The sequence below is a fragment of the Carcharodon carcharias genome, chromosome 4 (genome assembly GCF_017639515.1).
Source record: "Carcharodon carcharias isolate sCarCar2 chromosome 4, sCarCar2.pri, whole genome shotgun sequence".
NCBI classification, from domain to species: Eukaryota; Metazoa; Chordata; class Chondrichthyes; order Lamniformes; family Lamnidae; genus Carcharodon; species Carcharodon carcharias.
This window is the reverse complement of record NC_054470.1, coordinates 103,987,428-104,001,538: the sequence shown is the minus strand read 5'-3', so window position 1 is coordinate 104,001,538 and position 14,111 is coordinate 103,987,428. Positions and strand designations below refer to the sequence as shown.

The following is a 14,111-nucleotide window of genomic DNA, read 5'->3' as shown; positions in this document are numbered from 1 at the left end:
GGGGGGGGGGCGGCTGCGGGTAGGGGGATGCTGACTGTCATTATTCGGATGTTAGATTAAGTTTTCATTCTGTCTCACATTTCCTGGGTAACTATTCAGGTTAAGTACTGCGGAACTGCCAAAGTCTCTGACTCTAACTCAGAGTCAGAAACTTCCGCAGGGAGTCCTGGGAATCAAGGGGATTGTCCACTGAAAGCTGAAACTCTCAAGGCAATTCCCATATAGGTCAGGCATGTGAGGACTTCCACAGGGTCCAGGAGAGTGGAAGATTTGGCCTAATACTATGCACCCCAAAACACCTGAAAAAGTCTTTTGACCCAAAATTGGGTTGGCCCATTCTTCAGGCATCCTGAACAGATGCTCAAAGGAGACATTAGGCTTCTTCTTGGTGCTAATGAGGGGCATAAAGCCTGTTTAAGGACCTTTCCCAGAAATAGGGTTGTCAGGAACAGACTAGGCTTTGGGCATGAGGCTTTTGGCTGTGGATGTGGCCTAGCTAACGGCAGTCATGAAAAGGTAGAGTAAACTTATATTTCAAATTTTTATTAGGCTAATAGGATCAAAAATGTGTCTTGCAGCTCTAAAGGACATTCAGCGTTTCCTCCTGCTGTCTACCCGACTCTTCTTCTAGGCTTTACCTGAAGGCTTGTGTGGGCGTGGGAGGCAACCCTAAATTGCATTCTTCCATTGGGAGCTTTTGGGGAGTGTGACAGGTGATGGGCGCTCATCCTGAAAACTTATATGAGGCCAAATGGAGAACTATTTCTTCCAATTCTCAGGCTTCCATCATCAGGCTCTGTATTCATTCAAAAACAGAATTACCTGGAAAAACTCAGCAGGTCTGGCAGATCGGCGAAGAAGAAAAGAGTTGATGTTTCAAGTCCTCATCACCCTTCAGCAGAACTGGGTGAATCCAAGGAGAGGTGTGAAATATAAGCTGGTTTAAGGTGGGGGGACGGGGGGTGGTGGTTGGGTGGGGGGAGAGAAGTGGAGGGGGGTGGTGTGGTTGCAGGGACAAGCAAGCAGTCATAGGAGCAGATAATCAAAAGATGTCACTGACAAAAGAACAAAAGAACACAGAGGTGTTGAAGTTGGTGATATTATCTAAACGAATGTGCTAATTAAGAATGGATGGTAGGGCACTCAAGGTATAGCTCTAGCGGGGTGGGGGGGGGCATAAAAGATTTAAAAATAAGGGAAATAGATGGGAAAAGACAAATCTATATAAATTATTGGAAAAACAAAAGGAAGGGGGAAGAAACAGAAAGGGGGTGGGGATGGAGGAGTGAGTTCAAGATCTAAAGTTGTTGAATTCAATATTCAGTCTGGAAGGCTGTAAAGTGCCTAGTCGGAAGATGAGGTGCTGTTCCTCCAGTTTGCGTTGGGCTTCACTGGAACAATGCAGCAAGCCAAGGATAGACATGTGGGCAAGAGAGCAGGGTGGAGTGTTAAAATGGCAAGCGACAGGGAGGTTTGTGTCATTCTTGCGGACAGACCGCAGGTGTTCTGCAAAGTGGTCGCCCAGTTTACGTTTGGTCTCTCCAATGTAGAGGAGACCGCATTGGGAGCAATGAATGCAGTAGACTAAGTTAGGGGAAATGCAAGTGAAATGCTGCTTCACTTGAAAGGAGTGTTTGGACCCTTGGACGGTGAGGAGAGAGGAAGTGAAGGGACAGGTGTTGCATATTTTGCGTGGGTATGGGGAGGTGCCATATGTGGGGGTTGAGGAGTAGGGGGTGATGGAGGAGTGGACCAGGGTGTCTCGGAGGGAACCATCCCTACGGAATGCCACCGGGGGGTAGGGTGGTGAAGGGAAGATATGTTTGGTCGTGACATCATGCTGGAGTTGGCAAAAATGTCGGAGGATGAGCCTTTGAATGCAGAGGATGGTGGGGTGATAAGTGAGGACAAGGGGGACCCTATCATGTTTCTGGGAGGGAGGAGAAGGTGTGAGGGCGGATGTGCGGGAGATGGGCCGGACACGGTTGAGGGCCCTGTCAACGACCGTGGGTGGAAAACCTCAGCCAAGGAAGAAGGAGGACATGTCAGAGGAACTGTTTTTAAAGGTAGCATCATCAGAACAGATGCGACGAAGGCGAAGGAACTGAGAGAATGGGATGGAGTCCTTACAGGAAGCGGGTTGTGAGGAGCTGTAGTCGAGGTAGCTGTGGGAGTCGGTAGGCTTGTAATGGATATTGGTGGACAGTCTATCACCAGAGATTGAGACAGAGAGGTCAAGGAAGGAAAGGGAAGTGTCAGAGATGGACCACGTGAAAACGATGGAGGGGTGGAGATTGGAAGCAAAATTAATAAATTTTTCCAAGTCCCGATGAGAGCATGAAGCAGCACCGAAGTAATCATCGATGTACCACAGAAAGAGTTGTGGAAGGGGGCCGGAGTAGGACTGGAACAAGGAATGTTCCACATACCCCATAAAGAGCCAGGCATAGCTGGGGCCCATGCGGGGACCCACAGCCACACCTTTTATTTGGAGGAAGTGAGAGGAGTTGAAGGAGAAATTGTTCAGTGTGAGAACAAGTTCAGCCAGACAGAGGAGAGTAGTGGTGGATGGGGATTGTTTGGGCCTCTGTTCGAGGAAGAAGCTAAGGGCCCTCAGACCATCCTGGTGGGGGATGGAGGTGTAGATGCATTGGATGTCCATGGTGAAGAGGAGATGGTCCGGGCCAGGGAACAGGAAATTGTTGATGTGACGTAAGGTGTCAGAGGAATCACGGATGTTGGTGGGAAGGGACTGGACAAGGGGAGAGAGAAGGGAGTCAAGATAATGAGAAATGAGTTCCGTGGGGCAGGAGCAAGCTTACATGATCAGTCCACCGGGACAGTTCTGTTTGTGGATTTTGGGTAGGAAGTAGAAGTGGGCTGTCCGAGGTTGGGCGATTATCAGGTTGGAAAAAAAAATTTATTAATTTTGCTTCCAATCTCCATCCCTCCATCATTTTCACGTGGTCCATCTCTGACACTTCCCTTTCCTTCCTTGACCTCTCTGTCTCAATCTCTGGTGATAGACTGTCCACCAATATCCATTACAAGCCTACCGACTCCCACAGCTACCTTGACTACAGCTCCTCACACCCCGCTTCCTGTAAGGAGTCCATCCCATTCTCTCAGTTCCTTCGCCTTCGTCGCATCTGTTCTGATTATGCTAACTTTAAAAACAGTTCCTCTGACATGTCCTCCTTCTTCCTTGACTGAGGTTTTCCACCCACGGTCGTTGACAGGGCCCTCAATTGTGTCCGGCATATCTCCCGCGCATCTGCCCTCACGCCATCTCCTCCCTCCTAGAAACATGATAGGGTCCCCCTTGTCCTCACTTATCACCCCCCCATCCTCCACATTCAAAGGATCATCCTCCGCCATTTCTGCCAACTCCAGCATGATGCCACCACCAAACACATCTTCCCTTCACCCCCCCCGGTGGCATTCCATAGGGATCGTTCCCTCCTGGACACCCTGGTCCACTCCTCCTTCAAGCCCTACTCCTCAACCCCCACCTACGGCACCTCCCCATGCCCACGCAAAAGATGCAACACCTGCCCCTTCACTTCCTCTCTCCTCACCGTCCAAGGGCCCAAACACTCCTTTCAAGTGAAGCAGCATTTCACTTGCATTTCCCCCAACTTAAGTCTACTGCATTCATTGCTCCCAATGCGGTCTCCTCTACATAGGAGAGTCCAAACGTAAACTGGGCGACCGCTTTGCAGAACACCTGCGGTCTATCCGCAAGAATGACCCAAACCTCCCTGTCGCTTGCCATTTTAACACTCCACTCTGCTCTCTTGCCCACATGTCTGTCCTTGGTTTGCTGCATTGTTCCAGTGAAGCCCAACGCAAACTGGAAGAACAGCACCTCATCTTCCGACTAGGCACTTTACAGCCTTCCAGACTGAATATTGAATTCAACAACTTTAGATCTTGAACTCACTCCTCCATCCCCACCCCCTTTCTGTTTCTTCCCCCTTCCTTTTGTTTTTTTCCAAAAATTTATATAGATTTGTCTTTTCCCACCTATTTCCGTTATTTTTAAATCTTTTATGCCCCCCCACCCCCACTAGAGCTATACCTTGAGTGCCCTACCATCCATTCTTAATTAGCACATTCATTTAGATAATATCACCAACTTCAACACCTCTGTGTTCTTTTGTCAGTGACATCTTTTGATTATCTGCTCCTATCACTGCTTGCTTGTCCTACAACCACACCACCCCCCTCCACTTCTCTCCTGCCATCCAACCACCCACCCCCTCCCCCCACCTTAAACCAACTTATAGTTCACCCCTCTCCTTGGATTCACCCAGTTCTGCTGAAGGGTGATGAGGACTCAAAACGTCAACTCTTTTCTTCTCTGCCGATGCTGCCAGACCTGCTGAGTTTTTCCAGGTAATTCTGTTTTTGTTTTGGATTTCCAGCATCCGCAGTTTTTTGTTTTTATCTGTTTTTATCTCTGTATTCATTCAGTGATTCAAAGATGGCCTAAAAGTATTTCTAGGCAGGGAGGCTGTTGGTGCATGCATTACTTCAGATGTAGTCTCATAAAAGCCAAATACCAATCTGGATAATATAATGCATGCCTTTTGCTTTGTGCCCCAGCATTTGGAAAGGAAGCTTTGATGATGGTGTTAGTGACAATTGTCCATTAAGACCTTAAGATCTTTCTCTTGGTCCAAAAGCTCAAGTACGTTCCCATTTAGAATACAATATGCATCAACCGTCCCTTTTCTAAACTTACATGTCCCTGTATTAAATTACATCTGCTCTCTCTCTCTCTCTCCCCACCTATACGTTGAGCCTGTCAAGATGATTTTATAGTTGTGCACATTGATATTCATCATTTGCCACCATTTTCAATTGTGAAAATGTGGACAATCATTTCCTTTAAATCTTCTATTTAAAAAATTATGCATAACAGTGGCCAATCACTGAATGTTGTGGCCTTCCACTTGTAACTGGCAGCCGACCAGATATTACCCAAGCAACACTAACCACTGTTAAACGTAGAGGGCCCATTTTTAAATTTTTTTAGTCATCTCAAATGGATGCCTAAAAAAGGCATCAGGCTCTTTGAATGAAAGTATATTACATGACCCTTTTCGAAAATCTGTTAGTGACACATGCAGCCAAAGAAAGAGAAGTTAGAATTTTCTTCAGAATCTTTTTAGGGAGTGAGAAGAAACAGGCCAGTTCCACAGCAGCCCCGAGACTGCTGACCTCTGCCCAATCAGCTTCTCATTCACCCGCTCAACTCTCCCCCTCTTCTCCCTCTCGCAATCACAACCCTCTCTCCCAATTACCTCCTCTCCTCCCAGAACATCTCCAAGGCTGCTATAGTGTCACAATTACCTGGTATTAAAATCTGCTTCACTGGCGGTTCTGCCTGGGGTCACAATGGCGGGGTCTGCCTGGGGTCACAATGGCGGGGTCTGCCTGGGGTCACAATGGCGGGGTCTGCCTGGGGTCACAATGGCGGGGTCTGCCTGGGGTCACAATGGCGGGGTCTGCCTGGGGTCACACTGGCGGGTCTGCCTGGGGTCACACTGGCGGGTCTGCCTGGGGTCACACTGGTGAGTCTGCCTGGGGTCACACTGCCCAGCATCTGCAGCACGTCAGTCTGATTTATATGAGGCTTGAGGCCCAATTTTGATCAATCCTCGGGCTGACCTGCTCTGTCGCAGGGATTATATTCTGTTTCCTATTTACTCCAGCAGGATGGCTCTCTGCAATTATCATCCCCCTTTGTAATTTTACATTGTTCATTTGACATTTCGCTTTTAAATCGTACCCTCAGTTTTGACATCTCTTCCCCCATTCCTTTTTACCATTGAATGCAGTGGTTAAAAACCACAGCAATGTTTCTATCTTCAGAAGCCACTATTTTACTAAGACAAGCCACTTGCCGTCTTTTGTTTACCCCTGATATTCTTCTACTTGAACAGGCAGATGCCACTTCGCTTTAATGTCTTTTCTAAAAGACAGCACCTCCAACATCACAACACCGGTTCAATATTGCATGGAACTGCCAGCTTTGAGTATACAATCAAGTTTTGAAACGAAGCTTGAAGCGACAACCTTCTGACACAGAAGCGGAGTCTGGAGCTCCAATATAAATACAACTGTTTAGGTGCGTGCTCAAGGCTCGAGGACTTCATGAAAAGAAATCAAGCTCTCCCTCGGGTTTCTATATTAAGAGTTTTGATGAAGGACCCTGCATGACAGGTCATCAATCTTCTCTCGACTGACCTGGTTCTGCATTATTGTCTCTCAGCGGTGATAATTTTGGCTTTTGGCAATAGGTGTGAACCGGGTGATATTGATTCCGCCAACCATTAGACCTTGCTCCTGATTTAAATTTCTGCTGAAGCCAAATAAAATCTAAAGAAAAATCGGGAAAGCCGAATAAGGTGTGGCTGAACTAATGTGGCCCACCTTACGCCGTCAACAATAACGGTATCTTGCACTTTGTGTAGGGTTGGTGGAGCAGTGGTATTGTCACTGGGTTATAAATCCATAGACCCAGGATCATTCTCTGGGAACCCTGGTTTAAATCTCACTATGCCAGATGGTGGAATTTGAACTCAATAAAAACAGAGTTAAAAGTCTAATGATAACCATGAAACCATTGCCAATTGTTGTACAAAAACCCCATCTGGTTCACTTTTGTCCTTTAGGGAAGGAAATCTGCTGTCCTTACCTGGTCTACATGTGACTCCAGACCCACAGCAATGTGGTTGACTCTTAAATGCCCTTTGAACAAGGGTAATAAATGTTGGCCTGGGCAGTGACATCCACATTCCGTAAACGAATAAAAGAAAAATTTATGTGGCAGTAAACCCAATAAAAGGACCCCCCGAAAACAAAACTACCCCCATGGATTGTAGAACCATAGGCACCAAAATTATGCTCCATTTCGCAGTGGGACTGGAAATGCTGGCTTTCTGCTGGAGGCCTTATAAATAACATTTTCATTTAAAAAACCATTAGCACCACAGTTCCAGTTAAGCGCAGACCTTAAGCGGTGCTTTCTCTCAAAAGAACTCACCAAAATCGGCATCCAATCAAGAGTTTGTTGTAAGCAGAGCAAATAAAGAATATAAACTTTTTGGGAAGCCATAACTGCTCTCTCTGCTCATGGTTGCCATTCCCCCTTCAACAATTCCCTCTGCTATCCGGCTCTCCACTTCTTCCTTAAATAGAGGCCCGAATTATCCCCATCCACCACCATTCTCCTCTATCTGGCTGACCTTGTTCTCACACTGAACAATTTCTCCTTAAACTCCTCTCACTTCCTCCAAATAAAAGGTATGGCCATAGGTACACACATGGGCCCCAGTTATGCCTGTCTCTTTATGGGGTATGTGGAACATTCCTTGTTCCAGTCCTATTCAGGCCCCCTCCCTCAACTCTTTCTCCAATATATCGATGATTGCTTCAGTGCCACTTCATGCTCTTGTCGGGACCTGGAAAAATTTATTAAGTTTGCTTCCAATTTCCACCCCTCCATCATTTTGACATGGTCCATCACTGACACTTCCCTTCCCTTCCTTGACCTCTCTGTCTCAATTTCTGGTGATAGATTGTCCACCATTATTCATTACAAGCCCACCGACTCCCACAGCTACCTCGACTACAGCTCCTCACACCCCGCTTCCTGTAAGGACTCCATCCCATTCTCTCAGTTCCTTCACCTCTGTCGCATCTGTTCCAATGATGCCACTTTACAAAACAATTCTTCTAACATGTCTTCCTTCTTCCTTAACCAAGGTTTGCCAGCCACGGTGGTTGACAGGGCCCTCAACGTGTCAGGCCCATCTTTTGCGCATCCGCCCTTACACCTTCGTCTCCCTCCCAGAAACATGATTGGGTCTCCCTTGTCCTCATTTATCACCCCACCAGCCTCCGCATTCAAAGGATCATCCTCCGCTATTTCTGCCAACTCCAGCATGATGCCACCACCAAATACATCTTTCTTTCATCCCCTCCCGTCGGCATTTTGAAGGGACCGCTCCCTCCGGGACACCCTGGTCCACTACCCCATCACTTCCCACAGCGCAACCCCCTCCCACGGTACCTTCCCATGCAACCACAGAAGGTGCAACACCTGCCCCTTTATTTCCCCCTTCTCACCGTCCAAGAGCCCAAACACTCCTTTCAGGTGAAGCAGCACTTCACCTGCACTTCTCTCAATTTAGTCTTCTGCATTCGCTGCTCCCAATGCAGCCTCCTCAACATTGGCGAGACCAAACACAGATTGGGTGACCGCTTTGCAGAACACCTTCGGTCTGTCCGCAAGCATGACCCAGACCTCTCTGTCACTGGCCATTTCAATATACCACCCTTCTCTCATGTCCACACGTCTGTCCTTGGCCTGCTGCAATGTTGCAGTGAAGCTCAATGCAAACTGGAGGAACAGCACCTCATCTTCCGACCAGACACTTTACAGCCTTCCGGACTTAACTTTGAGTTCAACAACTTTAGGTCATGAACTCTCTCCTCCATCCCCACCCCCTTTCCAATCCCCTTTTCTCTAATAATTATTAGATATTTTTTAAATATATTTTTCTTTTCCCACCTATTTCTATTATTATTTTTAAACTTATTTCCATCCATTGTTTTATCTCCACCTTTTAGTCTATTTCGATCCTTTCCCTCCACACCACCCCGACTAGGGCCATCTGTCACTTGCTCATCCTGCTTTCTACCCATAATGTCACCATTAGCACATCCTTTAGATAATATCACCACTGTCAACACCCCTTTGACCTTTTGTCTCTGACATCTTTGGCAATCTCTCCTTTGCCTCCACCCATCACTGGCCCTCTATCCAGCTCCACCTGTCCCACCCCCCTTCAACCAGCTTATATTTCACCACATTTCTACTTCTCTTCAGTTCTAATGAAGAGTCATTCGGACTAGAAACATTAACTCTGTCTTCCTCTCCACACATGCTGTCAGACCTGCTGAGTTTTTCCAGCAATTTTTGGTTTTGTTTCAGATTTCCAGCATCTGCAGTGTTTTGCTTTTATCCCTACACTTTAAGTTGGCTTTAATGACGATGTACCGGATGGGCTTCAGCAAGAAAGAGATAAATTTTGGCCAGGATTTTCTCTTAAGGAAAATGATGCGTGGTGACATCGGGTGTGCGGCCCGAAGTCACTGCGCGTCATTCCGATCTTCCATTCGGTGGGCATGCACCGGAGTCGGCTGCGCGCCCGACGAACTGTCAAAGGCCTGTTAAGACCATTAAACAACCGATTAAACAAATTGTCAGGGTTGCCCGTCCAAGGTTAAGGTTGACGGCAGGCGAAGAGCCCAGGAGGCCTTTGCATTTTTCATGAAACCTCACCCACGGACGGGATGAGGTTTCATGAAGGGTTTATTAATTAAATAAAAATTTTCATGTCACATGAGAGGACATGTTTGCATAATTTTATTCTTTCTTTTTTTCAACATTTCATAAGGCAGATCCGTGCCTCAGGGTGCATGCTCTTGCGCGCATGTGCGAAAGAGCGCAGGCCTCGACTCTCCCTCCACCTCCGCACCCACCTCCCCCCCCCCCCCACCCCCCCTCGCACAGGTAGCACTGGGCACATGTCACGCTGAGCAGGCCTTAACTGGCTTGCCCACGTAAAATTGCAGCACACAGCTGATTGCGGACAGCGATCGGCTCCGCGCCCACCCGTGCCAGGTCCCCACCGGCCCACCCAACGGGGAGAAATTCTCCCCTTTATTACAGTGAGCTTTTCAGATGCTACATGCTTGAACAGGATCCTTGACAGGAAGCCCCCCCCACACCCCCTCCCCCCAACCCATCCCTGGATTTCCCACCCACGCTTAGGGCTCATTGGTCGGAGACGCAAGGAACATCACATGACCCCTGATAGACAGTAGAAGAGGCTATACCTTCAGTTGCTACATCGGCCCATTCTCCATCGATGGCAAAATTGGAAAACTGCCCGTAAGCACTATTAGCAACAACAGCAGCTTGTACTTACCTTTAACCCAGTGAAAATGTTCCCAGATCCACCCCCAACCTCAAAAACATCCCCATACAAGATGCTCACCAGTTTATTACAAAGGAAGCCTGGCCATCAAAAGAATTTAGGCCTTAAGGTTCAGCGGGCTTGCAAAAGTGAAAGCGTAGCGATGAAGTGACCTGTACTGAGGAGGGATATATTGAGGTTGACCGGATGAATGGACTACTGGGACTACCAACAAGCAGAGTCCACTGGTTGGCCAACCATTAAAGCAACTAAAAGCTGCCTGTGATTTTGAGGCCTCATTTAAGCCTGACAGGTGAGCTGCAGGCCTCTGGATTGGACCATCAGAGAGGTGTGTGAATGGATCAAGATCACAGAGGGTGGAAGGTACCTGGAGCAGCAGGGACGCAGGTGATGTCTGTGGCCTTTGGTTTCTCAGAGGCCCACAACCATAACTTAACTCACTCCCTTTTCTGGGCCTCTTTGGCTTTAACGTCAGTAGAACTGTACTGGCTCTGGCTAGCCCTGGCCTTAAAATGGTATTCTGAGTCTGATTTATGCCAATGGAGCCCACTTCCATATTAAAAGGGGCCTAATGTGCTCAGTGGTACGCCACCTTTTGAAACAGAGACAACCACATTATTGGTGTTAGCAGGGCGACTGAGCACCAATTTTGGAACTATCAGACAGTTCCAACCCTTTAGTGTTCTCACCGAGTGTGATGTATGCAAAGGCTTATGGCGTAATTTGAAACTTTAATGGTTTCATCAATTGAATGCAATAGCTGATATACCGTCCTTCCAGTAAGCTGTGATACTCAAATTTATAGCTAAGGAACAGTTACACTCCAGGAAACAGTGTCGTACTGTTCAGATTTCAAGCTTCAGAAGTAGTATTCACATTCAACAAAGTTACAGTGCAAACAAGTGGGGAGGGAGGGGTAAAAAATTGCCAAGGATGAAAATTAGATTAAAAATAGAAAGAAGTGGACACACACAGCAGCAGCAACCATAAAAAGATGGGTTAACGTTTCAGATCGGTGTCCTTTGTCAGTAGACGGACAAGTGAACAGAAATAAGCGAGGAGCCCTTCCAGGGACCCTGCACTGGGTTCAGTAGCTTCCTTCTGTGGCGCAAAATTGAGGTCTCAATTTTCTTGCTGACACTCCCACCCAACCACCCACCCACCCCAACCAGCTTTGGGTCAGGAACAGGAAATTTGGGTAACAAGAGGCTGCAACATGGGATACCATGAGAATGGACACTCGCCCATTTCTTAAGTGATGTGGGTATGGGGGGGAAGTGAAGGATGTAATGCAATGGAAATTCAGGCAGACACTTGGTTCCTTCACTCATGACCACTGTTATTTTCCTCTCAAACAGGTTCACCCAGTGTTGCCTATGTTGAATCAACTCAAAATTGGTCCAAAGAAGCCTAACTCAATCTATTCTGGCTTCGGAAAGTCCGCTTCGAAATATAAGTTCTCCCTGTTGTCAGCAAGAGGGATGGTGATGCAAATCAATCTGTTTCCAGCTATACAAGCAACAACTGCATAATCATCTGGAGGCTAAAAGTGGCGATATTTGAAAACAGACACCAAATGTCAAGTACTGCCAATGACTAAAGTGGTCCTCTTCAATCAAAATGCAACATGGAAAATTTGCTGCAGCAATTCTGTAGTTTCACTGATTTATGCTGCCATGGGAGTGTTTTTTGAAATGTCATATTGCTAACATAGAACCTGTTGTTGGAGGGTATTTTTTTCGCCAGTTCTGACCTTTGTCAATGTTCTATCACTCACTTTTTAACAGCTATAAACTACACAGAGCAGATGAGCCCACCTCTGTCTCCTATCTTTGAAACTAATTATGATGTAATTATAAATCTATTCGGAACCATTTTTCATTAAACTGAAGGAAACATGGCTGTATTTATCATTGCTGACAAACTGGCAGAGAAATATAAATTGAAAAGCATTGCTAGCATCCTGCTTGGAATTCTGCAGCCCCTTGTGTTATACACTGCAACCTCCTTGGTGTTCTGATCAATTGAAAATGGGGCTGTTTAATTTGTCAAAAGGATTTGGCCAACTCACTAGTAAATAAAATATTTGTTGCATTCTCTTTCATGAAGCTATTATTTCACACATTGATATTATACCAATGGGTAAATATAGCGTACTGTCAATTTATACTTAAAAATAGTGCAAAACTATTTCTAAATGCTGCATTTGTTTGCATTTACCACCTCCCCCATCAATATCTAAAATTAAAAAAAACTTTGAAACTTAGCGGTAATAAACGCACCGACAAACATCCTAATTAATCCAACATGTCACATTACCAGCTCGCATTATTAAGTTCAGCAACTATGCTGCCCTGAAATGAAAAGAAACTTTGTAGAGTTCATTATTTAGAACACTCATTTGACTAATTAGCTAACTGATTATGCTGGCACTGCCACTGACATCATTAATACATTTGAACACTGACTCATACCTTATGAGCCAAGTTATAAGATGTGCAACATAATTCATTAAGGAGATAGCAGAAAGGGCATCATAGGTACCTTGACAGTTTCTCTCAGCTGTTAACTCATCCTGTAGGAGTATGTTTGCTTTTCACACTTAACATTGGAATTGCAGAATTATGTTGCCAGAACGTAGTTTCTCAGACACTTGCATCCTCTGCCATCTCACCCAAAGGCCTTTATTTATCTGTGGGCCGACATAGTGCACATCAGCATAGTATGTAGGGGAGGGACCAGGGTAGGAGATTGAGGGTTAGGGTTAGATCAAGGTGTTTAGAGTGATCAAGGTGTTTAGAACATTGAAAGGATTTGGCAAGGTAGTCACAAGATCTAGATCATTAATATATACCAGGAAAAGCAAGGGTCCCAATATAGACCCCTGGGGAATTCCACTACAAATCTTCCTCCAGCCTGAAAAGTATCCATTGACCATTACCCTCTGTTTCCTATTACTCAGCCAATTTTGTATTCACATTGCTACTGTCCCTTTTATTCCATGAGTCATAACTTTTCTCACAAGGGAAGTGGTGGCATAGTGGTATTATCACTAAGCTAGTATTTCAGAGCTTGAGGGTAATGTTGTGGGTTCAAATCCCACCACAGCAGATGGTGAAATTTGAGTTCAGTTAAAAAAAAAAACCTTGAAGCTGTCATGGCCAAATGGTCTCCTTCTGTGCTGTAACTTTTCTTTGGCTTTTGAAAGTCCATGTACACCACATCAACGGCATTATCCTCATCTACCCTTTCTGTTACCGCTTCGAAAAACTCCAGCAAATTAGTTAAACATGATTTCCCCTTGAGAAATCCATGCTGACACTTCCTAAACAACCCACATTTTTCCATGTGATTGTTAATTCTATCCTGAATAACTGTATCGAGAAGTTTCCCCTTATTTGGCAGCGGGGCAGGAAGGCCATTCATGGGCCTTCCCACCATGAGCCGATTAAGTCTGCGGTGGGAAGCTGATTGTCAACGGTGCGCTGTTCCTGATGGCATATCCCAAACTGTGCACCACTTCTACTCTGTCACGACTCACTGGGCATAGTGCTCAGTAATATCACGCCCCGCTGTTCTCCGAGCCACAACAAATGTGAAAAAGTTTGATCAAACCACCAGATTGCCATAATTCTGCCTAATTGAGGTTAACAGAATGTGAGCACCAGTTTTGTAAACTTACGTACATAGCTATTTATTGAACAAACTGTTGTTAGCCAGTGACAAAAGAAATCAATGTGAAATGCTAATTTCTAACATTATAACTTAAACTTACCCCCTTCTTAAATCCCTATACACACATAAGACATGCAAAAACATGCAATAGCACCAATTCCGGAGTACAGGATTCAATGGGTTGATTTAGGTTGATGTCTTTCAAATTCCCATCAGTTCTTGTTGATGACACGAGGTGGTCTTCTAGCACTTTCAGTATTTAATTCACTGGTTGAGCACTTGCCTTTTAACGTCTCTAATAGTCATTTTCCCATTTACCTCTTGACAGAGGTTTTCAGAGAGACACCAGGTTATAGAATATGAGGAGAAAAAAAAAACATCTGGCTGTTATTGTGGAATTGCAGGAATCTTACACACACA

General features: G+C 45.8%; 1 long non-coding RNA gene across 1 annotated transcript in view; it reads right to left on the bottom strand.

Annotated features, from left to right (window-relative positions):
* LOC121276886 overlaps positions 1-12,691 on the bottom strand; it is a 110,419-nt gene extending 97,728 nt beyond the window's left edge. The window contains exon 1 of the long non-coding RNA XR_005942746.1: positions 12,561-12,691. This is a non-coding gene — a long non-coding RNA (uncharacterized LOC121276886). The remainder of the gene's footprint in view (positions 1-12,560) is intronic.
* Between the last annotated feature and the right edge of the window lie 1,420 nt (positions 12,692-14,111).